The sequence below is a fragment of the Lutra lutra genome, chromosome 7 (assembly GCF_902655055.1).
Source record: "Lutra lutra chromosome 7, mLutLut1.2, whole genome shotgun sequence".
Classification (NCBI taxonomy): Eukaryota; Metazoa; Chordata; class Mammalia; order Carnivora; family Mustelidae; genus Lutra; species Lutra lutra.
The window spans coordinates 129,416,095-129,441,849 of NC_062284.1; the positions used below are offsets into that span (position 1 = coordinate 129,416,095).

The 25,755-nt window shown below is 49.1% G+C and overlaps 1 protein-coding gene across 27 annotated transcripts in view; it reads right to left on the bottom strand.

Annotated features, from left to right (window-relative positions):
• Window positions 1–25,755, bottom strand: part of NRXN3 (neurexin 3) — a 1,668,422-nt gene that overhangs the window by 1,550,347 nt on the left and 92,320 nt on the right. The window lies entirely within an intron of this gene.

The following is a 25,755-nucleotide window of genomic DNA, read 5'->3' on the forward strand; positions in this document are numbered from 1 at the left end:
CTGCAGGCCGACTGCAATCTAAACTTTAGAGGGAGAAACAGTAATACTTCTAACCATAGAAACTGTAAGGTCGAAATATCTAATAATAGGGGATAAAGCAAATTGTTACATTGATTAATGGAATATGTTATATCCTTACAACCTTTTCAATAAAAGGTTAAAATAAGGGGCACCTGGCTGGCTCAGCCAGTAGAGCAGGTGACTCTTTTTTTTTTTTTTAAGATTTTATTTATTTATTTGACAGACAGAGATCACAAGTAGGCAGAAAGGCAGGCAGAGAGAGAGAGGAGAAAGCAGGCTCCCCGCTGAGCAGAGAGCCCGATGCAGGGCTCGATCCCAGGACTCTGGGACCATGACCTGAGCCGAAGGCAGAGGCTTTAACCCACTGAGCCACCCAGGAACCCCAAGAGCAGGTGACTCTTAATCTTAGGGTTGTAAGTTTAAGTCCTCTGTTGGGTGCAGACTACACAAAAATAAAATCTAAAAGGAAAAAAAGAATATTTATTGACAGAGTAATATACTTACAACATTAAAAGAAAAATAACAGTATGTAGAGTCTGTTTCATTTCTGTAGAAAATAAAAAATAAGTGCACGCAATTTCATACACACATCTGGGAAAATCTACACCAAAGTATTAATAATACTGAAACATCATAGAAAGATAGTGATTTTTGCTTTGGCCGCTATGCTTTTCCAAGTTTTTTAATGTCTTCAGTATTGCATATTATTTACATAAAATACTATGGGTTAATCATGGCAATAAAAAATTTATCGAATTACTAAAGGAAATAAAACAAAATTAACTTGAATTTCCGAAGTCTGAGGTGGTCAGTCCGACTCAGCGTGTCTCCTTCCCCAAGCTCTCTGCTTTTGGCCGTACCCACAACAGAAAACAACAAAAACAACAAAGAGAAAGTGAACCTGTGACATTTCCCACCCAGTTTCAAAAGTGACCCAAGTTGCTAAGAAAGACTGGGATCAAAGAAGCACATCAGACTTGAGCACCAGAGACAAGCACCAGGCTATCAGTCGCTGAAGTCTAAGCCCGAAACAGTAACATGGGCAGAACACTTTATCAGATCCAAAATGCCAACAATGAGTAATTAATACTCCCCAAGGCCCCAGGAAGGGGGGAGGCTGAAGCAGAAAGGAGGCGCCTCCTCCCACACTCCCAACACCTCCCACCTGCCTGGTAATGTACAACCCCAGGCCCCCAGGCCATGTTCTACCCAGGAAAGCCCTTTGGGAGAGTCTGCTCTCTGAACACAGATATGAAAGCAAACATCTCACATGTAAGGAGAAAGGCACAGAGGTCTCAGGTATTAACCTTGCTATGCTCCCATCTTCATAAATGTCTTCAAAGAGACAACAAGCCCCCACCCCAGCCTGGGAGGCAGAGTGGGAGGTCATGGCCCTGATCACAGCTTATACTGGATGTCTCCACGTGCTGACCACGGGACCATATTCAAGTGTTCGGAGGTCTCTACATCTCCATGACCTCACCTGGCACATAGAGAACAGAAATCCTATCCATCCCATCTGACGATTGTGCAAATTCTCCAACATGAGGAATCTCACCCTAAACCCGGCACTTGGTACTTTTGGTACACCAAAATTTGGTGCCATTTCCCTCTCTTGCCTTTGTTCCTGGAAAAGGCCAGGGAAGCTTAGCTGACAGGAACATGCCTCCTCCCCAGCAACCAAGTCTTTCCTCTCTGGGTGCTACTAGGGGACAGGGCGCCATATAAGGAATCTGTTTGGCCCACGTGACCAACATATAGAACAAGAAGGTCAGCCACCGCCATTTATTTTTCCATCTAACAGGTTTCACAAGAAAATAGAGTTAAGAGTTGAGAGGGACTTTAAGGGTACCTAGTTGAACCTCCTCTCCCCTGCCTTCATCCCCCTACCTTACGGCCCTGACAGGTGGCCTTCCAGGGGAGCCCCCACCAGCAACACATTCTGGTTACGGTATGCTCATGCACTTGACACCCCCCAGACATGGAGACAATCCTGCTCCAATGTATTTAACGGACAGGAAATCCACAGAGTCTTTTTACAGAGGCTGATTCAGATTTCCTTCACTTCACATATTTCTTCTTTAAAAACTCTGTCAAACCCTATCTGGCTACAGACAAGAACAGACTTTCCCTTCATCTTCAGGCAGGGAAATGCAGTCAAGTCACTCAACCTTTTGTTTCCCCTCCTACTTCTCCCAGGATGGCACTCCGCTCTCCAGTCCTGGAAGACGGGACAAGAGTCCACGGCGGACAAGGAGCCCTGGGAGGGATGAAACGGGGGAGGGAGGGGCGCGCTCTGAGATTTCTCCTGCCCCGCTGCTTCCATTCAGAGTTGCGTCTGATCAACCACCCGTTCCTGCCCCTGACCGAGGCCTTAGCCTGAAACGGGCCTTGGTCGCCGCAACCCACTTCTGCCCTGGTGACCTCGCTCAGAGAGAGGGGGCGTGTTCAGTCGTGATTTCTTCTTGGGGCCCCAGAGGCACGCTTCCGAAGCCCGTCCCTTGAGAAGACGGGAGAGCAGCAGGTCGGAGTGTCTGACGATGTCACAGCCACGCTGGCTCTGCCCGCTGCTCTATCTCTCCCACCAGCCCATGAGCTCCCTTCCCAAGGGAGTGCTATTTCTCCCTTCTCCTCCACCTTCTGCCTCCAGCCTGAGACTTGTCAGCAGCCCCTTCGTGTAGCAAACATACGAGTCGGTTTGCCTTAAAAGGTCAATTGCAGCAGATTTGTACATGTTCTCTCCCTCTGACGCCAAAGTCCCGTGGAAGCAAAGGGAGTACAAGCAGTCCTGGAAGCAGGCTCCCCCTGCTCCCACTCCCCGCTTCTCACCACACCACCCCCATGCCTGAACAGTGTCTTCAGCCAAGGAAGGACAGAACGCGCACAGGCTGGATCTTTCTCCACCGTCCCTCCTCCACGGCTCTAAAGCTCAACGCACATATCCATTCAAGGAACCCAGCGGAAGCCCTCGGATCTGTGAGCCCCAGAGGGGTCAGACAGATGGAGACCTGGGGCGGGGGGATTCACCCCTTGTGTAGGCTGACCTCTGTGCTCAAAGACTTGGCAATGTGGGACAAAGACAGGCAGCCTATTTGGCTATGTTCTCAGGAAGTCATTTCTATTAATGAGGCACCTGTCCGAAAATGCAGTTCTCAAATCAGGGTCCAGGGCCTCAGTGCCCCAGGAGATTCTTCCAGATGGCCAGCAGGCTGTTGCTTCCAGTATTCATGCTTATGATATGACAGCATCCACACTTCTGTCTCCAGCGTGATGCAACCATGACCTCTACTTGGCATATCTCTGAGAACGGTGGAACGTCACCATAAGGAGGAGACTCAAAGAGCTCCAGATCCATGCCATGTCCCAGATGAAGAACCTGGGCCCAGAAGCCAAGAAGAGGCATGCCACCGTCAGTGAGACTCGTGCACGGCAGGGGCAGAATCCCCATGCAGATTCTCATTCAGCTACACCATCCCACCTCAAGGAAACAGCCCAAACCATTATCAAACCACTGCTCTCCCCCCACTCAAGTCAGTGTAGGTTCTTTGTGTGGGTGGGGTATGTAGACCATGGGGGTACTTGGCCTGAATCACTGGAGAACCACTGCTATTAACTGGAGGAAATCAAGGAGAACTAAGTATATTTTTCATTACACAATAGGAAGCCACCAAGTGCTAGGTTTTCTCTTCCCTCCCTGAGAGCTGTAAGCTCTGTCCAGGACACCATATCGCCACTTACCCTAGTTTACCCTACAGGTGTGGTTCTCGAACATGAGCACGCACCAGAATCACCAAGAAGGCAGTGGTGCATAAACAATGAATCTTGGAACACTGAAAAAAAAATAAAATAAAAATTTCAAAAATAAAATAAATTTAAAAACAGTAAAATAAAATAAAAAATAAATTTAAAAAATGTGATATATATACCATCAAAAAAAAAAAAAATGTAGCTCACTGGGCCCCATTCCCAGAGTTGCAGATTCAGGAAGTCTGGGGTGGGACCCAAGAATGTGCATTTCACCCAGATTTCCAGGTGAGAGGGGACCCACTTTGAGATCCATGAACTTGAGTTTCACCAAGACTGACATTTCCATTTCCACAAGTTCCACTCAACCTCACCAAGGTGCACACCCACAACTGATGCACCCTTGTTCATTCTCCTGCCAAGGCTACAAACTTATCTGATGGTTCTGCCCAATTAAGGCAACTCACTCATGTTACATCATAATCCATTGCCCCATTAACAGATGGCTGAAGTTTCAGACTGGCCCTCTTCCCAACATCGCCTGCCGCTGTGCTGTACCACGTTTCCCCAATCCAGACAGAGCAGACGAACCAAAGAGGAGTCTCCAACCACCGTCTTCACAGCAAACCTTGTTCCTGAAATGCCTCCCATTTCACCAGCCTTGCCAGACACTGTTGACCTCAGGAGCCATCACAGCACAGAGCAGAGATGCCCCACGATGCAGCAAACACCCTTGGTCTTCTCCGTCCATCCCCGGCTTGCAGGGCTTCGCTTCGTTTTCAGAAGCAGCTGGCATTCTCCTGCTGCAGGTACAAAAGTCAATGACGCCCATTCTAGGGGGACAGCCCCTCGTACATAATGCATTGAGTCCCTCCCTGGCTCAGAGTAGATTGGGTTGCCTCCAGTTCAGAAAGGACAAGGCAGCTGCTCGCACCAACAGGTGTCTTCCAGCGGGGCAGCAGCCTCCAGGGCTCCGCAAACCTCCTGGGACACTGGGTCAGTTTGCTGGGACGTGGCCAAAGCAAGAAAACAAGGAGGTTCCAGATCCATATTAACCAATGAAGTAGCAAAGGGTGCTTAAGAACATGGCCGTGTGGTCAGAGAGGCCAGGATCCACGGTCCCCTCACTTCAGGCCAGCTGCGTGGTCCTGGGAAAGTTGATGAAGTTTTCTACACCCCAGTTTTCTTGACTATAATTTGAGGAAATAAGGATACCTGCCTTAAAGCTCTGTTCACAGAATTAAAAAAAAAAAAGTGCCTGTGAAATCCTTTGTAGAGCACTTGGCAAAATAAATGTTAGCTGCTCTTACTATCCATACGATCAAGGAAAACAAGAAGACCCTACGGCCGGCTCAAACTGCTACCCTTCAAAGGCCTCAGGGAGCAGGGCCTTGGATTCAGCAAAGGCCCTACAAGCTGTCCGAATGCCTGTGAGCACCCCGGGGGTCCTCATGCTCCTCATCAGAACTCCAGCGGCTCTAGCCCAGATCCGCCCCGGCCTCTGGCTCCTCCGCCTACTCTTCTCACAGGAGGCCTTTCTGGCTGTTTTCTAGAGAGTTCATCTTGGCCTCTCCTCAATGTCCATTTTAAGCCACAGCAAAGGCTCTGACAATATGCTTCTGCTGACCTTGACACTTCTTCCATTTCTGGCACCAGAACCTTCCTTGGAGCCGGGAGCCCCACCTGCAGTCAGTGAGCTGTCAGAGGTTTTTCACTCCATCACCACAGGACAGAGACATGCCTGTCACCTGGCCCTGACAGGAATCTGGCAGCTAGACACCAACTGAAGGAATCTTCCAGAAACCTTCCCCAAACTGTAGGGAATTAGCTGACATCTGAAGTTTGACTGCAGGCTACCTAAAAGGAAATATAACTCCAAAACCCAACCCCAGCCTTGCCATTTGAGAAAATTCCATTCTGCTGCCCTCACCTAAGTGCTGGACAACGCCAAGAGAAGACTTGGACTGTTTAGTAAACTTTCAACCTGCAAGAAACAAAGGCCCTCCATGGTTAGGTTAAGGGCTTGCTGGGAGGATGTGAGGAGCAGGACAAGCAAGACCACAAAGCCATCCGCAAAGAAGTAGCTACACACTCTTTTCTCTTTTCCTTCCCTTCATGCTTTGTTTTCTGTGTCACATTCCATTCTCCCATCTCTGCCGGCCACGAGGCCTCCTACCCTCAGGGCCGAATCATGGGTTTTTGAGTTCAGGAACTGCCACAATCAGCTCAGCCAATTCCAAAGAACCATCAGCCCAACTCATCCTTTTTAAGCTCTAGACTCTAGGACAGGACATTGCTGACCACTGGCAAGACAAGCCATGGCTATGGGATGTGGGGTGGGCAGGGTCACAAGATACAAAGCAGGGCTGCTGTCCACTTAGCAGGGGTGAGGGAAAGGGCAGCTTCTCTTAAAAGATGATGTGGCTGAGCTGTGGGAAACAAAAGAAGAAAACGACACTCATGTGCCAGGCAGAAGCCAGCCCAGCAGAGCACTTCCCTATCCAGAGCTTTGTCATGACCTTCAACTGAAACCAGTAAACCACAGCCAAAGGACCAGTGTGAATAGTAAAGCCTGGTCCCAGGAATTTTCCAAAGTGGCACAGAGTCCATCTGAGTCATGTTCTCATGAACTGAAAATATTTTCGAATGTCCCTTGCTTTGGGAGCTGTATAATGGCTCAAGCTTTCTTAAAATATATAGGCAGCAATCAATGTTCTGGAATGGACATTAGGAAAGTATCAGACAAGACAAACCTATCTCCCACAGACTGGAGAGGTTTAGAAGCCATCTTTTGTCTTCCTTGATCTAGGCAGGAGAGGAGGGATTAAGAAGAAAATGATCCCAATAGTGTTTCAAAGGGATAATGCTTTGTCATGGACACCTCAAGGAAGGGGGTCTCAGGGCCAACACAGCTCCTTTCACCAAGAGGGGAAAGAAAGACCACCCCACCAGTAAATATCCAACCAGGAAGCAAATAAGGGAGCCCACACCCTCTCTTGCCAGCCTGTCAAACGAGTCTTGGATACTCAGAAGCCCTAGTAGTGCCATGGAAAGCAGAGTCAAAGTGTCAAAGTCGCAGCATATGGTTGAGCTGAACAACCAAGCATCTCTCCAGCTGCCGGGCATGAAGTTTCGGGGCAATCCCAGGAACTGTGCCCCACCTGCAAAATCCTGCCACAGAGCCTCAGAGTTAGGCGGACACAGAGGAAGCGAGCAGCGGCATGAGGAGAAACAATGCCAGTGTGCAGCTGAATGCTGTGCACACGGAAGGTCTTCTCCAGCACCCCAGCAAAAAGCAGTGGCAACCTCGTGTACTGATTATGCACACAGGCCACTGCACGAACACACCGGCTGGGCAGGGCCAAGGCTCCCTGGATAATTTAGATGCTGAAGTTGGTACTCTCAGAGCCATGGGCAGAGTTCAGAGGAAGGAGCTGGAGAACAGACATTCAAGACATAAGCAAACTGTCACTCTGCTGCTTCCAGTGGGCGGGCAGGAAGGTCTCCTCAGGAGATCACGCAGAGTGGTGCCATAATGTGTATTTGCGTAACACAGTGCTTCCACAGCCCATGACACATCTCCCAGCCTCGAATCCCAGCCACCCCTTCCCTGGGCAGATTCCTTCAAGACCAGGAGACTGTCACCACCTACAGGAAGCCTGACCTCCACTCCCAGGTTGGGCTAGGTGACCTCCTTACCGCTCTTCTGATAACCTAAGGCGGCCGCCCTGGAACCTTCAGACCCATGCATGCATTCAAAGCATTTCTACCATAAGGAAGTCTTCTCCAACACACTCGACAAAGAGGGGCCTCCTGTCAGTTTTGGACAGCTCACTACACCCCTCCTTCATAGCTTTATCCCTGCTTGTACTCAGATTTTTCAGTACTTCTATGCTCACTTTCCTTCCCCCACCCCGTAAAATGTAAGCTCCATTCAAGAAGGGAACTTGTTGGCCCTTTCACCACTGCACGCCCTGCACCTACTACAGCACGTGACCTGCACAGAAACACGGTGGATAATGACTTAATAAGTAAGTCCTTCTAGAACACACTGTGGTCATATTTATTGCTCCTTCTTCCCAACCAGACTGTGCAATCCTTTAAGGCAAGAACGTGTCTAATTGGTCTTTCCCCCCAGCACAACAGGAAGGAGGATGGGGTCAAATGTTTCTGGCACCTTTGGGTGATTACTTCCCATCACGGAGATAAGCCAAACATGTCACCTCATTTTGTATTTTCACGGTGCTCCCCAAGACTCCTAACCCCTAGCAGGAGCTCAGTGTCTATTTCAGATGATTCACCTTTCAAGGAGCCCATACCTAAGACTGGCAATGAGTCCTCCATGTCAGCCAGAGGCATACAGCCCCTCACGGCCATCAGACATGGATAAAAGCAGGATTTAGAGCAGGAGGAGCCCGCCAGTCCTCAGTGTGAGTCCTCACCCTGTACTTCCTGGCTTGGCAACATGCAAAAGACGCCAAACTCCCTGGTGTGTTGTTTCATCTCTAAAAATGGAGGACATTTCCCCCAGTCCACAGGTATCGACTCTACTACCCCATGTTGTGGTGACAAAATATAGTAGTTAGTCCTTTGGACCCAAGTTTGAATCCTACCTGTGGTTTTTAACTGCGTGACTCTGGACAAGTTACGGAACTGACTGGAGTCTCTCAGTTTCCCCATCTGTCAAGCAAGACTAGACACCGTAGTTTACAAGAATAAAATAAGATGATGCATGAAAAGAACTTGCTACAAATGAGCACAGGAGCAATTTATTGATGGCTGCAGGTAATAGAAGAAAAATCTTGGTTTTGGACTGAAAAGATCTGCTCTAGGAAGCCGGGTGACAATGGGCAAGCTGGGTTCTGAGGTTCAGTTTCCTCGTCTGGAAAATAGAGGAAACTGTCTCTCTTCATCCTGGCCAAGTTCACGCCCATCGAGGATGCTTGCACTTGCTGTTCCCTGTAGGGGCAGTCCCTCCCCAGCTCTGTCGTGGTTTGTCAGGTCTTAGGTCAGCTGTTGCCTCCCCAGATGGCTTTCTCTGTGTCTCTCCAAAGTCACTCACCTGCCCTTTGCTTTATTTTATTTCCTTTCTGGAAGTCATTTCTGTCTGAATTTGTCTAATTTTTATGTGTTTATTGTCTACCACACTTCTCACTAGACTCTCAGCTCTATGAGAGCAGAAACCTGCTCTGCCCCAGACTCCAACACACCACCAGAGTTTAGAACGCTACCCTGCACATGCTAGGTGCTCAACAAACACCAAATGAAAGAAAGAATGGAAGAATGAATGAATGAATGAACTAATGAATGAACACCCTCCACGATTACTGTGAAGAAACAAATGAATAACACAATGAAAATGGTTAGCAGAGTCCTGGTTCACAGTAGTCTCTTCGTGTTGATTTTTCTTGCTTTCCCTAGGAACCAATTTTTCAAGAACTACAGTCCTTAAACATTATCTCAGCTTGAGATTTAAAACTTAGTTAAATTGAGCTAAGGTTACCAGACAGAGGAAAAAAGAGAGAGAGAGAGGGACAGTCATAATTAACCTCCCCATGCAGATCTCCACCAAGAGCTTCTGTAACGCCTCTGCAACGTCTGAGCTACCGAGCCGCCCAGGATCCCCTGACTATCTGGAAGACAGCTTGAGCCACTTCTGCATCTGCGCACATTGCAGATCAGACACCAAGACAAATGGTGCTCAAATCAGTGCCAAGAGGTCAGTGTGATCCAGGGCATAGATTTAGGTTGGGCCCCTGAGATGACTCAAGACTGAAATGTGGGCCCGGTCAGGTACTGACCAGGATGGGGACTGAGTTATCCATCTGAGAATACTACAGCACCCTGCCCCCTCTGTGACTGTTGCCCTCTCTACTCAGTCATCCATCTCTAGAGTCCCTCTGCTCACTCTGGCACTATCCTCCTTCTAACGCACCCAGCTTGGGTAGCTCTCCTACTCTGCCAGAGGTCCCCCACCAACATGGGAAATGAGTCCATCCTCCCTTCTCCTGCCAGATGCAGACAGACTATCCCAAGTTGGGTCCTGATTAATAAGAGGCGATCAATGGTGGCAATGATCTCACCTTGTCCACACATTTTAGGTGTCTACATTCTGTGCCACTGAGCCACAGCTGCCCTGGAGCTCATAGAGCAGCACATCAGAGGTCAAAAGCCTCACCCAGGTGGCTGTCAAGCCGCCATTTCCCCAGTGGGCTCTTGCCCAATGGGCTGAGCCTAAACTCTAGATACTAACCAGAATTTACAGCCTTGATATAAACTTCCATTTTAAGTGTCAAAGAAAAGCTCTGAAGTTCTCTACACTCAAACACCACGCTTCCTATCAAAATGCCAAAGTAAGGCCACAATGGGATTAATCTGTGGTTTTCAACCACTATACTCATCCCATTGACCCCAGAAAACCCTTACCATATGGAACGAGTGGACTGATGTGGATCTCACATCATGCTCCTGCCCCAAACTCAGTTGGCATCATCTCCACAGGACTAGAGCATGAGCAGTGTTCTCCCACGTTCCAATCCCTGTGGGTCAAAGTCCAGAGTCAGAGGGGGAGAATTAGCCCAACAGCCAGCTACAGAAAATAGGCACTATGATACCAACTCTAGCAGAATAGGTTGGTTAAGGCAGGAAAAGATACAAAGGTGGCAGCCCTCAAGCCATAACAGAAAAATGGCTCCAGTGCCTGGGGAGAGGACATTCCAAGGAAGGCTGACACATAACCAGAAGAACTCTATCTCATAGCCAGTTCAGCTCTAATCTGGACCCCTTCAGTCCCACTTTCTTGTGACATCCAAGCTTCTTAGTAAGAGAGCCAGTTCTGTTTATAGGAATGGGGTTTTACCCTCCACTCCAGCAGACTCCTGGGCTAGACTACTTTTCCTAAATAGCACTGCCTTGACTCGCTGGGATCCCTTTCTCTGGTGCTTCTCCAGCCTCCACTCCATAACTTTACAGTTACTTAAGCGATATTATTTCCCCATGTTCAACCATAAAGTCACACCCACTGTGTGACTTTATGCAAGCCTTAACTTCCTTGAGCCTCACTTTATGTATCCCTACAATTGGGGATGGGGGTTAAGTTAGACCAGCTCCAAAGTTTCATTTTGGCACAATATTCGATAATTCCATAATTATTTGAAAGAAGATTATCAGCTGGAGTCATCTGCGACAATAATATCTACTTTATCAGAACTAGACCTGGACTGATTGGTCTTACTGGGACCCAAGTTAAAAGGGATTTCTCAAGTTTCTCTTAGCTTGGGAAATGGTATGTAAGCCAATTTCTCCTCCCCCTATTCTTATTCCATACAGAGGTGGGGGATCGGGAAGGTAGGAGGCACTGGGAGGGTTGAGGAGAAATCAGGAAGTACTGATAAGTGGCAATTTCTTGTAAGGAAGAGGAAAAAAAACACGTTCAGACTCACTGGCTGATACCTCTCAGGGCCCCTTGTACCATTCCCCTTTTTGAAATATGTGAACTCTGCCCCAGAAATGTGGAACCATGCCACCCTCCCTGGGAGAGGGGTTCTTGTGCTAAGCTTCTGATGGCTACTCACATCAACACCCTGGGAGTCATTCTCCACACTCATCTCTCCCTGATCCCCATACCCAATTCATCACCAGCTCCAGTCAAGGGGGTCACCAGACCTCAACTCTGCCAGCTGTCACCCACAGCACTGCCCCTACTCCATCTCCACACAGTGGAGTGTCTGCACCCAGCTGGTGCTCAATAAAGATTTGTTCAATGAATGGAATCCAAGAGGACTTCCCTTTCGCTGAGAAACAGAACTAAGAGACAAGCTATTTTTGCAGAGCAATGGTGAGTTCAATACTTCCCACCCAGCTAAAGCCTATACAAGCACCACACCCAAAACCCCATACCGCCATCTGAATTCAGAATCCCTCTTGCCCTCCTTTCCATTCAGGTCTCAAGTTTTCAGGAGTGACAATGAAACCACAGGCATCTCCTCACTCTGTGGATAGGATGTAAGTATAAGGATCAGTTTAATACCTGAGCAACACTGATTCCCAGGAGCCATTTCCTGCCCTCAGACAGGGTAACAATGCCCAAACAACACACACCCTGCACTCCCACACACACACACATCCATATACACCCCTTGCTCTGGCAACAGAAGGGAGCAGGGCTAGAACTCACAGCCCACTGCTAGGGTCACATGGCACCACCCCCACAAGAATATAAGAACTTGAGTCAGCTCCTCAGTCCACTGGCCCAGCTGACACGGTTTTCATGAATGCAAAAGACAATCCTCTCTCTCCCCACCCTCCCATCCTCGTCACCAGGGTCAGATACCCAGAGCCTGCGCACAGCTCAATGAGGAGAAGGCATGGTTTAATATACCTGCTCGCCCCCCATTTCTGGAATGCCACGGAGTCATTTATGAAAAGTCCTAAACTGGGGACCATGATGTGAGTGGGTGGTTGTCTGGTTTCCCGACCATGCCTATTTCCAGATTGACCTCCAAACCTCCAAATGCATCACCCCCAGCTCTGGACATGTCTGGAGGTTGACCTCCTGGCCAAAGACACAGATCCAGGTTCTCACAGCCCATCTAGCTATGTGGTAGACCAACTCTGGGGGCACAGGGATTCCCCACGAGGGGTCCTCCCATGGAAAGTCCCAGCCTTTCCCTCAGCTTCACTGAATGTACTTCCACATTGGCCCACCTGCCCCTCCAGTCTGATCGCTCCGGAAGTATGTCTCACGGTGGTCAGGAACACAGCCTCTGGAGTCAGGCACCCCGGGTTCAAGGCATCCCCGACCTCTCTACTCTCTGTGTTCTCTGTAAAATGGAACTCACAGTGCCTACCACATAAGCTTGCCATGAGAGTTAAATGCATTAGTTATTGTATTCTTTGTATGGTTTTAATAAAGATTTTATTTATTTATTTAAGAGCAAGAGAGCATGAGCAGGGAGGAGGGGCAAAGGCAGAGGGAGAAGCAGGCTCCCCACTGAGCAGGGAGCCCGACGTGGGACTCGACCCCAGGACCCCAGGATCATGACCTGAGCAGAAGGCAGTCACTTAACCTACTGAGCCACGCAGGCTCCCTTAACTATTGTATGTTAAACTCTCTGCACAGGGTAAGTAATCCTTCCACTGCTGTCAGGTCCCAGCTTTCCAACTCAGCCCCACACACCACACTAGTTATGAATTTGCTTGCACTGAAACACAGTTCCCACAGCCTTCAAGAAAGCTCCATCCAAGCAGAAACTTTGAAAAATAAGCAAAACAAAGGGAACATGAGTTTCCCTTGTACCTTTCCTGAGGCATCTCCATCTTCCCTGTATGCCACCCTTATCTGTTAGAAACAATCCAACTTGTTAATATGGAATAGAGAGACACTAGGGTACCTGGGTGGCTCAGTGGGTAAAGCCTCTGCCTTTGGCTCAGGTCATGATCTCAAGGTCCTGGGATCAAGCCCTGTATCGGGCTCTCTGCTCAGCAGAGAGCCTGCTTCCCTTCCTCTCTCTCTCTGCCTGCCTCTCTGCCTACTTGTGATCTCTGTCAAATAAATAAATTAATAAATCTTAAAAAAAAAAAAGGAAGAAAAGAGAGTTACTGATGGAAGCCAAAAGTCTTCCCAATTCCTAATCACACCCTTTCCACGGTTGTCACCGCCATTTTGTCACTAGTTCCCTTAACAACACCCTTCGTTTGTAGAATGACCCTCCCCACTCATCCCTCTCCCTAAGAAAGAAAAGCTGTGACTTAGGAGAAAGCCTGGGGGGTGGGGTGCGTCACAACAGTAACAGCGGTTCCCTCTGGGAGCTGGGACTACAAGGGATCTTCTTGGTCTTCTTTATGCATTTATTTTACTGAATTTTGGGTTTCTTTTTCTGTTCTTCTTTTTCCCCCATGTACATGGCACCTGTGTTCCTTTTTTTAAATGAGAAAAAATGCAAAGCTATTTCAGAAAGTCCCCTTGTCTCTAGAAGGTGGTTCATGAAGGAGCACGAAGGAAGATGATATATTCTCATTCCATCCTCAAGGACTAGGCAAGAAGCCACCCCATGGAACAGGGCGCCTGAATTATGGAAGCCGAGACACAGACATTCAGCCACCCAGCAGGTGTTCACCGAGTGTGGGGTGCCACGTGTGAACAAAACAAAGTCCCAGCCAGCCCTTGGGGTGATGAGGTCCTATTCAGGCAGGCAGACAATATGCAGAATGAACACGCATGTCATGTCAGATGGTGTAAGGTGTTTATGAGAATTAAGTAAGGGGCTCGAGGGCTGAGAAGGGATGTGCTGTTCTGGAAGGGTAGTTGGGAGGGCTTGCCCGAAGAGGGTCACTTGCGCGGAGACCTGGGGAATGGAAAGGGCCAAAGAAACAGCTAGGACAAAAGCATGGATGTCGGACTGGGCTTAGCAAGTTCCAAAGTCAGCATGAGCAAAGAGGGTGGGTAGGCGCTGGGGTCAGATCTGGGTGGGGGGGGCTTTGCCGTCATACTGGGGACTGTCTACTCCTGGGTCCTGTGAGTGGCAGAGGAAGCCACTGGAGAGTTTTGAGCAGAGTGACATAATTTGACTTTCATTTTAAAGGCTCATTCCAGCCTGCTGTATGGAGGGGAAAAGCGCACGGAGTCCTGAGTGGAGGCAGGCGCGCAGTCAGGAGGACATTGCGGGAAGCCAGGCAAGAGCTGGTGGCAGCAGTTTTACATACGTAAGAGATATGGTCCTATTCTAGGTCCGTGTTTAAGGGAGAGCCTACAGGTTTTACTGACAGTTTGAATTTGGGACATGAGAGGGAGAAAAGGAGTCAACAACGATCCAAAGCGTGTTAGGTATGAGCTCCTGGGAGGATGGAGTTGCTTACTTACTTCTCAGATGGGAAGACTGGGTGGGACAGGAGATAAAAATAAAGGACTTCAAAGCACAGAGTGTTTGAGCTGAATTGATGTTTGACGGCTGGCAGAGGTGACGGCCAAGCAGCTGGATATTCACGTTTGAGTTGAAGGGAGAGGGCCTGGCCAGACCTATAATTCCGAGAGCACTTAACTAGGTAGGGTACCTACCACTCCCCAGTTAATATTCCAAACCCATCTATGGGGTGGATGTGACTTCATTCCTGTCACGTAAAGGGCAACTCTGAGACTCGGAGAGCGGGTAGTCACTTGCCCAAAGTTTATACACACAGAACAGATTCACCGGCACTCACACCTGGGTCAGTCTGATGCCAGAGCCCAGGATTCAGACCTTCAGAAATCCAGATTATAAGCACCAGGAGGCCAATTCAGTGAACATGGTAGCCCGCACCTTCCCGATTCAGTGAGCTACGCCCCACCCCCTTATGGGATCGGTGATTGTTCTCGTTGTCTGATCAACGATGGCATCCGGGCCCCAATGTGATGTCTAGCTCCTACGCACAGACTTCTGCCTTTATCTGTTGACTTGCCCCCGAGTCTCCAAGGGACCTGAAATCAGGCTCTGAACACCAGCCTTCAGCACTGTAGCCTCACTACCCCCACAGTTTTTGCCAGGCCCCTCCCTGGGCAGGCCCTGCAGGGGTCTGTTCCACCCAGGAGAGGTAAAGGTGGGCCTGGAAATCCCATGATCTTAGCTGCAGGTGACTCCTCCCTCCGGGGGAAGCTGGTCAAATCATTTGACTGTTAAGCCTCAGTTTCTTCAACTACCAGTAGGTGGGAGTTAGACAAGAATCTTTTAAGAGTCTGTGAAATAGGCAGAAAGGCAAGTTTTTCTAAGCACTGATAACCTGTAGTGGAAAAGGCCCCTTTTTGAATCCTGTTCTGACACTCAGGGTCTTGGGAAGCCATCAGCAATTTATTCCCTCCATCCTGTCCCTCCATCTCCAGTATGAGGCTGACAATACCAACTTTCCAGAGGTGTGGGCAGGATTCTCACGGGGCACATGGTCACTCCCTATATGCTCATTTACAAAAGTCCCAAGAGCACACAGTGAGCCCAAGTTCCCCACCCCACCTGAAGACTCCCCTTCCTCCACAGGACACATAAAGAATTCTGTCATGTTCCACTCGGCCAGCTGACGATTTGTCTCACCTCCTGCCTCAACCTACCCCATCCCCAAAGCCCTGAGATGCTAAGAGCTCACCTTTCCACTTAGCCCTGATTTCATTTCTTCAACTTCTGCTCCTAAGAAAGCCTAGGTCAAGGTATCAGGAGGGAGAAAAACAGAAAGAAAAATATCCTTGCCTGTCCCACCCATCACCAGATGGAGAAGCTTGCTATTAGCGGAATCCGACTGACACAAAACAGGAATTACCACCATCATTTGTATCATGGCTATGGTTGCTGGAGACCAGGCAGAACTGAAGTGGTAGAGAAAGGGGAGCAGAGCATTGACATAGCATCAGACCACCTGGGTTCTAATCCTTCGTGCCAACTACAAGATGACCTCGGACAAGTCACTTGGTTCTGAGCCATCCTTCAACAACAAAGCTTATGTCATTACCTTTGATAAGATAAGGACATGTGGGCTCAGGGGTGGAGGGATCCACTTAACCAGTAAAGAAGCAGCAGGGAGTTACCCTAAGTCTGCTTGTGTGGTCCCAAAACTCGGGTTTTTCTATCACATCTTGATACCCACAGCACTGCAGTCTTTTAAGTCAGAAACGACTGACCTCTCTGAGCTTTTATTTTCCTCATCTATAACATGAAGACACTGCAACCCGCCTTGTGGCCATATCAGGAGGATCTGGACAGTACAAGAGTAGCCCAGGCACAGTGCATGCGTGAAGCAGCCCCCCAGAATGAACCTAGAGGTTCATTCTCACTGCTACCCCAGGGCTACTGCAGAACAAGAAACATTCACGTGGGCCAGGCAGTCCTGGAACAGGGTAGGTCCTCCAAAGCTGTGCTCTGAAACTTAAAAGCCGGGTTTAAGCCAATGCCACGTGGCTATGAACAGCAAAGCTAATATTCAAACATGGCTCTTTTGCCCCAAGTCTATAGCTCAGCCAAAAGTCAGCTCAGAGCCGTTGGACAATCCTGAAACCTGGGAGCACCACGTCCCAGGCCCTTCCGCTCTATTCCTGCCCCACCACTGTCGCTCCATTTCCAGATGCCCAATCAGAGTCACATACAGGAGGAAAAATCACCAAGGCAGAAGAGCCCCCTTTTTGCCAGCTCAGACAGGATCTCCTAGTAAACCTTCTGCCTTCATTTCAAGGAACAGAAACAAAAAGCATCCTATTGACTTGGAGGCATAAAGCAAATTAATTCTCCAAACACAGTCCAGAGCCTCTAATAGCCCAGTGAGGGTCAGCTAAATATGATCAGAAACCAGCAAAGCAATTCCGAAGCCATCAGATCCCTGAGGAAATGATGATGTTGCCAAGACACCTGCCAATCAAAGCCAATCCTGCAGTCGCCATGCATGTACACACTGCCAGAGGGACAAAAGTCTCAAATCCATAAGCATGAACTCAGGTTCCTGCACCTCAGGCTCTGCCTGAGAAGCCACAAGGCCCTTCAGGAGTATTCTGCAGGAAGCACCAACCCTCGGGCTTCCCTAAAACACTCTTAGCTGACTCTTTTCTCTGAAGAATGACAAAAATCGCAGAACAATGTTGACAGATGAAGATGGCTCGGTCCTTTGTAGTTACCCCCCTTGCTCTGCCTTTCTTCCTCCCTGCCTATGTGCCAGGATAAGTCACAGGCACCCACATGGACCCTATTCTGGCCTGGGCTCAGTGATCCCACCTGGTGGCTTCTGCTGAGAGAGGAGAGCCGTGTCAGCCAGGCAGTGCCCTCCTTGCTCCTCACTCTGCCAAATCCAAGGACTTCTCCATCCCACCTCTTGGAGTTCTGCTCCTACTACAGAGGTCAACAAGCCACCCTTCTGCTCTAATATGCCCCATGCTCACCTGGATACACACACTAAAGTCCTAATGTCTTTGCCTACTATCGTGCAGTTACCAGCACCCACTCCAGCTCCCACCCATGGTGAAGCAGCCACCTCGACCTGGATTTAGGGCAACTGGTTCAGAGAGGGGCACGTGACCCAAATTGGTCCAACAAAAGGAAGCCCAAGACTTTTGTTCAATGGCTAGGGAAGAGAAGTTCTTTTCCACTTTTAAGTGTGAAGTGTGCCCACATGAGCTCTAGAGCCCCAGAGCTGTTTAATCCCATGGGCAGTCAGCCTGAGGCCCCGACAATATTAGGCGCCCCTAGAGTGAACCAGAGCTGAGGTTCTCTAAACCTTGAGTTGCATAAACTCCATCCCCCAGAGTTCCCACTATATTAAGCCCAATTGAGTTGGGATTCCCATAATGGAGAGTGTCCTAACTGAAACATTTACCGTTCCAGTTTCTTCAAAAATGAGCCAGAACATACCTCTCCAGCCCCATCTCCCACTTAGCCCTCTACCTATGGGCTATAAAAGATCCTTCTTCTGTGTACGGAGGATGAATTCCTCATTTTCTTTCCTTTCCTTATGTAGTTTCCTCCGCCTGTCATCCTCAATCTTTCTTCTCCATCTACTGATGCCATTCTTCAAATTCTACCTTCTCAGTGAAACCTTTCTCACATTCCCTTTCCTGGCAGGAAGTAATCCCCCGCTCCACGAAAACCCACATGGTTCCATCCATCCCAGATCTAGGTCTTCTGCTGTGATGACATACATTCATAATGCCCTTCACTAGAAGATGTCAACCATTACCCTCTTGTGTCCCTAGCACCAGGCACAAGACCCCACCCCCTCCCCAGGCAAAGGAAGGACATTTGCAAAATTGAGTTTGTAGAAGCCTGCACTAGCCAGCTTGTAGTGCTGGCCTTCCAGAGGTCATTCCTCTCTCACTCTGTACCTCCCAAGTCTCCACAGAACCACAGTGTTCATATGAGAGATGATGACATGAGGTACACTGTGGACAGGAATGGGGTAGGAGATCAGCAAAGGATCAACAAATCAGACCTGTATTGCAAACCTCCTTTATACACAGCATCCAAACTCAAGCAAGGTCCCTGGAATCCCTCCATCCAGCTCGCGTGGGCTCCCTCTGTACCAGTCCTATCAAATCCGCCACAACCACTATCATGAAATTCTCCCTAGATCAGTCCCCAAGGCCCACCTTCAGCTCTATCATCAACCACCTGTGTGTCCTTGGGCAAGTCACTGCCCTGCTCCTGGCCCCCATCTCTACCATGAGGAAGGTGAACCAGCCATGCGCTAAGGTTCCACCTACCCTCTGGGCTGCTAGGGTTCTGTTTAGGAGAATAGAACCTCTCCTTTCCAAACCCCTCATTGGGAGAAATCCCAGACTCTGACAGTAAATAAGGGCCAGGGTTTTTGCCACCCTTCAAACCCTCTTCTGTCCCTTCCTCATTTCCTGGGTAAAGGGACACATTTTCTCCCAAGGAGCCTACCATGGTGCCTGCCTTAGGTGGCAAGGAGACAGAGGCTCAACAATTCTTCCTTAAGACAGAAGATCTAAGATGCCAAAACTTGCCAACTGCCTCACTACACCCAAAAAATCTAAATCTGGAAGCTCTGTGGCATGAGAGGATGCTGTGAGAAGTGCTCAAGCGATATCTTTAAGTGAAAAAATCAAGCTAGTTTGAGAGCTTCCAAAATGTGATGTTGGTGCCTGGCACAGAGTGGGTCCTCAATTAGTGTTAATTAAATGAGCAAATGAACTTTAAAAACAAAAGAGCACACCCTGGATTGTGGATGCTTAGAAACGAAGCGAGAAAGACGCATACCAAAATTTTCCCACTAGTTATTTCTGGAAGGGAGACTTACTGGTGATGTTTTATTTTGGTTTTTGGTATTTTCTAAATGTCCTATAACAAACATACATTATTCTGTAATAAGAAAATAATTAAGTCACTTTTATAAGGAGTTGAATCTTAAAAAATAATAATAATAATCACACACATAGAAAAAAATAGAGTGTGACTGTCATCCCGAACTCCACAACCCACACACTAGCCAACCTTCTTACCTCCCACACATCCCACCCCTTCTCGGAGAAAGCATCCCTGCCTTCTCATTTCTGTCTCAATTCCAGGAATCTGGGGACAGCCCTCAAGTGTGAGCCTCATCAGAGTCAGAGCCCAGGACTGGGGCAGCCCCCTCCACCCCCAGACCAGAGAAAAGCAGATAAGAAGCTGGCCTGTCCACTTCTGGCATCCCCCCTTGCCAGAAGCAACCCCAGAAGAGGCAGAGAGCAGGGCACAGAGAGGCATCCGTCTCATGGGGTGCTCGTCTGCACGCAGAGTCTCTCACCTGTCAGTCAGGTCAGAAAGGAGATTGAAGAAATGAAATCCCGTGTCCTGGCAAGCTTTTTAGGAATGTAATATTTCACCAGTGCCTTATGCAGGCATCTCTTCTCGTACATCTTCTTGCCTCTCCCTCGTGACTCAAGACCAAGTCCGTGACCTGAGTCTCTATACTTCTTCCTTCCTCCCCTCACATCTGCTCAGTGCAGATCAGCTCAGGGTGGGCCAGAGGACCCCACAATGCAAGGGTAGAGGAGACCTCAGGTGAACACAGGGTGGGCGTTCAGGGAGGCACCGATGGAGGAAGAGGGGAAAACTACAGGTGACCACCATCTACTAATTAGACAGGGCTGAAGGTGGGGGAGACGGGGTCAGAGGGTAAGCATTCACTATGGGCTTGGGACCCAAAAGACCTAGAAGGCTGGCCTGATGGCTCTTGCCGGAGGGAAGAGAAGTAGAGACTGCTCGTAACACAGAGGGGCGGCCATGTCCCAGAGAGAGAGGTCCTTTGCTCGCCCTTTCCCCACATTCTCCCTGACCCAGAGCAAGCAGGCCTGTGGGCTCTGGGGGGAATCACCCACTCTTTCTGACTAGCATTGCCCAACAGGTGAGATCCAAGCAGCCCAGAACAGGCAGAGGGCAGAAGGCCCACCGTCTGTGAACTTAACTTCTCAAAGCCTCAGGGTCCTCACCTGCAGATAGGGATAAGAATTTCTACTTGTCTTAGTTGTTGTGGTTATTCAGTGACATAATTCTGGTCAAGTATTTTGCACAACGCTTGGCATCTAGAGCTCCATACGTGGCCAGAATTATCCGCATTTTCTTAACTTCTCTGGTCTTTCCTCACTCGGACCTCATCGTTCAGCTCTCAGAACAAGTACCCAGGTCTTCTCACTCTGAGGGAGGATGTTCGGCAATGGGGGTGGTGAGGGACGATGGTCAGACAAACCCCAGTTGTCATCCCAGCCTGGGCACTTCTCTGGGCCTCAGTTTCTTCATCTGCAACAAGACCTCGATAATGAGAGTATCCCCCTTCCAAGACTAAATGTGAAGAATTAAGTGACGGGATACAGGTGTCACCCTTACAACAGGGCCCATCTATAGCGAGCGCTCGATCAAGGTTAGCTCTCATTTCCTCTCATTTCCTCCATGCCGTCATTCTGCTTAAGGCTCCATAATGCTCAGAGCCCCCCATACTTTTCCTTCAGGGCCCTCATCATAATTAATAATTACCTATTTCTTATTGTTGTTTAATATTTGCCCCTCCACCCAAGTCTAAACTCCATCAGGGATCAACCAAGGGTTTCTCTTGATTGTGGCCGGATCCCCAGCACCTGGTACAGTGCCTGGATACAGTAGGTGTTTAATAAGTATCTGTTGGATGAATAAATGCGTGTATAGATGATAGAATATTAGCGTTGGCGTGGATGATCACCAAGGTCCCTTCCAGCTCTAAGAGTCTCTGACTATTCTCCATTTTTTGACAGCTTTGGAAGAAAAGTATAAAATGAGCCCCAGAGAAGCTGTTTCACCGATCCCTGGGGAAGGCTCAGGATGGTTGCTGCTGACAGACTTCCAAACACTCAAGTTGTGCAGAGATTTACTCTGATTTTTTTTAAACCTGAGGAGGGAGCCTGCTGAATTTCCAGCTTAGGATCATCCTCTCCTCCCTTGGGGCTGCTGCACCCAGGGTCCTAAACACAGCTCTGCACTGGGGAGTGGGGACCCCAGCCAGGTGACAGGCCTTCCCATGTCAGTGGTGGACAGCTAGTCCTGAGCAACAAAGGCCAAATCTCATCAAGCAACAGGCAACCACAGCAGGACCTGTCCTTACCCATTTGTCCTCCAAAGAGGCCTTCACAAGGACTGGCATGGAACACAGGAGGCTCTGAGGCTTCCCCCGTGTGGGATGACTTCACCCAGCCACAGAAAGTACTTGCCTTGAATGCAGATTCCTGGGCCCCACCCTGGACCTAACACAGATGTGCAGTGGGCCTGAGACCATGCATTTTGTAAGAGCTCCCCAGATGTTTCGATGCATACCAAAGTCTGAAAGGTGCTATTCTAAATGAAAAGGAAACTGATCACAATAAGGCCTGCCCCCGCCGGGTCCTGGGTGTGAATGATCAATGACCTCTGCAATTGCCAACACCCTCTTTGTCCAGAGGCGGTTCTGAACCACTGGCTTGCAAGCCTGATGGAATCACCCAGGTGGCTTTAAAATATACTGATGCCAGTGTCTTACCCCTAAATATTCTGATGTAATTCATATGAGGTGCAACACAGGTTTGGGATTTCATATGGTGATTCCAATATGCAGCAAAGTTTGAGAACTACTGCTCCAACTTAACCCTCACCCCCCCAGCTCACCGTGCAGGCTCCAAGTACCACGAGCACCACAGCCTCTGCCCAACGAGACACTTGGCCTGAGCTGCCACGGGCCGAGAAAGGAAGGAACAGTGGGGGGTGGGGGTCACACAGCAAGGCCCCGGATACTTCTGGGGCACATGATCTGGTCAGAGCATCTATCCTGAAAGCCCCACGTGTTTACCACAGTTACAGGTGACTTGCCGCGCGGCACCCTGTCCTCAGTGTGTGAGAGACAACAGAGCACAGCTGGAAAGGTTCCCAGAGTCCTCTTTACTAACGGGACCTCAGCTTTTATCTCAGCACCATTCACCAACTCTGAAACCTTCCACACATTCATCTCTCCAAGCCTCACTTTCCTCATCTATAAAATGGGAATAACATTCCCTGGCACTTCATCTCCGCTGCCTCACAACCTACGCGCAAGGCGCTTAATGCGGCTGCTGTTGCCTGGTAATGGCTCAGTCCGCTGGAACCACCAACAAAGTATCAAATGGACCAGTTTGTTGCTATCAGATGCTTCACTCCTTTTTCTTTTCTTTTTTTTTCTCTTCACGGGAGCTTGGACCCTTGGCAGCCATTCCGCCGACTTCAGATACGTTCTACTCCTCTGGGCCCCCCTTCCTCACCATGCTTTGCCAGTTCTTTGCTCTGGAATTTGCCACTTAACTTGTCTGAGACTCAGTTTCCTTCTCTCCAAAGTGGGGGCATAAAAGCACTAACCCCAGGTTTATCGAAAAAACTGGTGAGCTACCGTACGCAGAGCGCCAGCACGAGCCCCCTGCACGAGGCAGCTCAACAAAGCAAAGAGGCCGGGGTATGTGAGACAAAATCCTCTCTCCTCCTTGAACTGAGGCTTGGCAAAGAGCGCTCTCTATCTGCTCAGGCAGCCAGTGGGTAGAAAAGACGCCTCCTGAAGGCTCATGGGGAGATGGGAATTCCAAATTTGGAGCCAGGGGAAGAGGCAGCCCCAGCTCCCCTCCAGCCCCCTGGGGCAATGCTGCAGAATGCTGACTCCAGCTTGGGGCCCCTCTTAGCAGCTCCCCATCCTCCTCACTCCATTTAGCTCTAGCAATCCAATTCCCTTTCCTCCACCCGGAAATCGATGTTTAATTAACACATTATTGGAAAAATAAACACAGTCTTCAATGGGACCGCAATGAAGCTACTGCAGCTCAGCTTGGGGGCCTTGGACCATCCCCTCAGTCAGAAAAATGCTCTTCCCTTCCCTCCCTCTCAACCAAGAAAAAGTTCTTCCTTTCTTCGTGGAGTCCTCCAGCCTGCAGAATCAATGTTCTTCCCTCTGTGTATTTCCCTCCTTGGCTCCAGACAGCGAGACCCTCCCATCGCTTTTTACCCTTGACCTGATGACGTGGACACAGAGAGGAGAGGCGGGACTCGGTGTCAGCACACATGTTATTATTCCACATGGGAAAGAGGCACCTTCTTCTGGATGCCCCTTGCCTCCACCTATGAAGCTGTGGATAAGCGCACCTGCCCCCAACCCCTGTGCTCCAGACCAGAACCAGCACTCCTCCAGTGCGGGGTCTGCAGCTGTCTGCCCAGGCTGACTAGGATGGTGAGCCCCACGTGCCCCATCGAGCCCTCCGCCTCAAGAGCTGATCTGAAGCCCTCCCCCCTCCTCATCCCCATTTTAGATGTTCTAACTGCTGCCCCCAGCACAAATCCTAGAGTCAGACGCAAGATCTGTTACTTCTCACTGTCCAATCTTAGACAAGCTTTTTAACCCCAGCGGTTTCCTTGTCAGACAAATGAGAATGCCACCTATCTAAAGGAAATGTGGCAGAACACCATGCTTTGCTAACAGCAGGTGCTAGATGACAGTCCATCCCCCAGACTTTCCCACTGAGGTCCAGGCCCTACTACGGGGGGCCATGGGGAGTGGAGGCTCATCAAGGATCAGGGCCATGGAATAAAGCAGAGGTCAATACATTGCAGGTTCTCTGACATCTGCCAACTTGTCACCATCCCAAACAACCTAAACTCCTTTTTCTGACAAGGTGCATGAAGCAAGGAAGAAGGTAACAGACACCACAGGGAACATAGTTTCCAAGTGCCATCAAAAAGGCAATCAGCAAGCAGTGCCATTGCAAGGCCGGCACTGGCCTCTCACTAAGCCTAAAGTGCCTCTGACTGGCAGCAACATCTTTAGCATGTCCCAGACTTGTGGATCAGACTCCCCGGGAAGTGGGTCAATGCTCAGAATCAGGTTCCCAGACTTGGGGAGCTAGAAGACAGGGCCACAGAGGTGGTGTGACACAGCAGTTAAGACCAAAGGCTTCAGAGCTAGGCCCACTGAGTTTGAATCACGACCTCGCATTCCTACCTGCAGGACCTTGGACATATTATTTAACCTCTTTGTGCTTGGCAGTGGGGGATGGGGGGTGTAATACAGAAATGATAATAGCACTACCTCATAGGGTAGATAATGCGTGTCAGGGGCTTAGCATAGTATCTGGTACACAGTGAGACTTAAATGTTGGCTAGTGGTAGTGTAGTAAGAATAGTAAGGTTAGTAGTAATGGTGATGTTGATAGTAAAACTAGTCAAAAGATTCAGGTCTTCAGCCTTTAAAAATGGGGACAAGTTGAAGCATCTCTGGGGAAAGGTTCTACTCCCAGTCACTTCCTCCCTAAAACTGGATTTCCCTCTCTTGTATTCCCCTTTCCTCTCTCTACCCATTAACAGAAAGTGGGTGATCCATCTCAAAGAAAGATGACTATATATTTTATCATCTAAACCAGGACACTTTTGAGAGTTAATAATTACACTAGGACAAAGGCCTAGATGGGAACTGTCTCTGCAAAGCAGGGCATCTGGTCACCCCATCTCAAGGTCGCACAGAAACAGCTTCATGCCCTGTCTCAAGGTCCAGGCACAAGGTAAGTCTTCCCTGGTTCTCAGAATCCACTTTACTCTGGCCTCCATTCCCCCACTGCATGGACCCCCTCAACATACATACACACACACACACACACACAGATAAACATACACACAATTGGCTAGGATATCTAACCCCTATCTAATTCAAGATCAAGGCCAACCCTAGGGGTGGAGCAGAAGGACTTGATAAAGGCCCTTTACCCACATTTCATGCTATCATGCTCCCCAGCTAGCCTCTGGACACAGAAATGAAATACACGGAGGCTAATATCTGAACCCATGTCTCCCTTTCTTGAAAAACAAGGGCTAAGCCAGTCTAAGTGAAGCACACAAGTTCCCAGGTCATCAGGATCCAGAGACCAGCAGCTTGGACTTCTGAATGGAGCCCCTGCTGCCTCTAAGAGTAACCTTAATGGACAGGGCTACATGGGATTGAAAACCTGGAGCACGCAACTGCTTCCTCCAGCACATTCAAAGGTTG